This window comes from Clytia hemisphaerica, unplaced genomic scaffold, assembly GCF_902728285.1.
Source record: "Clytia hemisphaerica strain Z4C2 unplaced genomic scaffold, Clytia hemisphaerica genome assembly, whole genome shotgun sequence".
Classification (NCBI taxonomy): domain Eukaryota; kingdom Metazoa; phylum Cnidaria; class Hydrozoa; order Leptothecata; family Clytiidae; genus Clytia; species Clytia hemisphaerica.
The window spans coordinates 183,957-186,960 of record NW_027104186.1 but is presented as its reverse complement, the minus strand read 5'-3'; positions in this window follow the sequence as shown (position 1 = coordinate 186,960).

The following is a 3,004-nucleotide window of genomic DNA, read 5'->3' as shown; positions in this document are numbered from 1 at the left end:
TAATGATGAGAACGCAAATAAGGACAAAAATACAAGGGACGCCAATTTCATAGTTTGCACCACCACGATAATTAAGCCAGGGCGCAACTGTTAAAACTGTAGGGTATCTTTCCTATTGGGACTCTAGCCAAATGTTCCAGTGGGTAGGAGCTTCCACCGGGTCTCTGACACAGGGCTGTGATATGGCAGCCATGTCATCGGGTTGCAATGCCAAACCCCACATAGACTATATTTCTGAGTAGGGCTGTGATTAAAGTCTATTCACGATAAGTGTGCACTCTTTTTTCATTTACCTATAACTTTTGAAGGAATTCTTCAATCTTTATAAATTTGGTATCATTGGAAAGATATTAGTGAGTGGAACAATTTGAAATAAAAAAATCTTTAACAAAAATTTTAAAAATGAAGATGAATGAACGAAGAAAAAATGAAGATCTTGTAGAAGAGTGCATACTTTCATTTTCACTGGAGAGATTCTTTTGATTTTAGGAAATAATCACTGTGAAGAATTTATTTAAATATTTATTCAATATAAAGTTTGATACAAAGTCATAAGTGATGACCCCAAAAAACAGCAAAAAAAAACTGCAGAAAACAGCTTTTTAGACTTCAATCAGCTTAAAACTTTGTTTGATATCTTTTGACTGAATGATTATTTTAGAGAATTTTTTTCACAGTGATGACGTTCGATGATAAGGATTCACTTCAGTGAAAATGATAGTATAGCACTTTTCTACAAGATCTTCATTTTTTTCTTCATTTTCATCTTCATTTTTAGAATTTTTTTAAAAAATTTTTTTTTATTTCAAATTGTTCCACTCACTAATATCTTTCCAATGATACCAAATTTATAAAGATTGAAGAATTCCTTCAAAAGTTATAGGTAAATGAAAAAAGAGTGCACACTTATCGTGAATAGACTTTAGTTACATTGTTTCAGTGTCATAACAAGAACTGTGGATAAAACTTGCTGTTCTTAAATGAATTAGTTGTCTGTAATTTTTCGGTCTTACGAGAGCCTCGTTTATGCGTAAATCCAGCATTGAATATAGGGACATTTCTATGCGAATTCAAATATTGACAGTCTAACAACCGTAAATTAGATTCAATTAGACAATGTCATCACAGATCATTAAATTTAGATCGTTCTCTTTTAGAAGACAGTTTTTACAGAATTTTGGGAAAACAATTCGGTTGTTCTACGAATGATAACAAAAAATTTTTTGTATTGGAGATCTGCCAGCTAGGCTTCCTAGTCTAAAACATCTCTGCGTGAAGGAATCGCTATTGAAAATCCCTCCTTATTAAACACCTGGTTTACACTCACGCAATGTTGTCGTGTTACTTGGCATTCAATTTATCGAAAGACCAAAACAGTTTACGATTACAATATACCACTATATCATTAACGGCCATTAACTGTCGGGTCTACAACTCGTTCAACTTTGACTGCGACCATAGACTTGATATAGATATGTTGAATACTTATTTTGTGCAAGCAAATGCAGAATCTACTTTTCCCAAGCAAAGAAAATCTCAGACATCTCAACCTTGGCACAATAATGAAAAGCATTAATCACTTTTCGATGGAGAATCGGAAATAAATCTTTCAAATGCCAACCAAAAACTGTTGAAGGCCATTTGTAAAAAGACAAGAATACGAGCCAGATATTTGAAAAATGAACATTCCGGACAGGAGGCTGAAAAAATTAACACATTTGCAATAAATAGACAACTTAATGATTATTTTTGCCCGCAGTTTGGAAACCAGCTTAGAACCAGTTGAAAGTTCTTCCCCGACCAAAAATTTAATGATTCATTTTCAAACACACTTAAATCCAAAAAGTTGATCCGTCAAAAGTTTCCTGATAAACTGTATGATAATATTCCGATATTTGTTAAAGAATTACAAAAAAGTGTCTAGAACGGTCTGAAAATAAATGACGATTCATCCAGCATTGAAGAAATAAAAAAAGCCCTGAAACTAAATAAATTGACATTGAGCAAGCGCTATTTTGCCTTTGAAACACTCCAATAATGCTTAAAGTTATATAGAATCCATGGAAAAATTTCGATCTTCCGGATGCGTGGACTTAAAAACTCTTTAAAGGGCAAAAAGACAAAATATCGGGGCAAAAGGATTGGCTCAATCGTAAGAAAAATAATCATCAACATCATGTTATCGAGATTAAAAACTTGGTATGATTTACAGTTGTCTGACGAGCAAAATAGTTTTTATCTTATCGTGGGACAACAGATGGTATTTATGTGATCAAAATAAAACCGCGTTATATCTCTAATGTTGATTTAAGTGCAGCATTTGCTCATAGTATGCAAAAAAAGTTATTGATTCACCCTTCATATGTGAAAGAAACCCTCAAATATTTCGTATTCTTATTTTCATATATTTACACTTACAGCTCGCAGCTCTACATCTCTAACGGAATATTTTTGGCATTTCAGGAGCGAAATCCTAACAACGTCAGATGTTAGAACATGATTTTATTATAGAGCTATGTCCGCAAAATACAACTGTCATAGGGGCTTGAAATTCTCTGATTTTGAAAACTGATTAATAATCTCATTTCTAAAAAGTTATTTTTCTCTATCTTCTTGTACTTTTACACGCCGGAAATTTGAAAATAAAAGCGAAAATACTTAACGAATACATCTATTGAAGAGCCCCCCCCCCCCCCAGTCGACCCTCAATTCACGTATTCACGCAAGAATTTTGCCAATTCACGTATTCACGCGCGAAACACGCCAATTTTGCTTTTACATCTTTGGTTAAAGCGATTGTGACCTTATTGGGCCCTAAATATGATCATGTTATGGTTTCTTTAAGCATTTTAACCTATTCTTAGGCCAAAGATTTTCGCCAATATGAAGTTTTCTGCATTTTTTTGACCCTATTCTAGATAGCGTCGACCTTTTAAGGCATCTTTTTTACAGCTATTTGACCTTTAATAAAGCGGTCTGCCGCGCCAAAGTTACAAAGAACTAC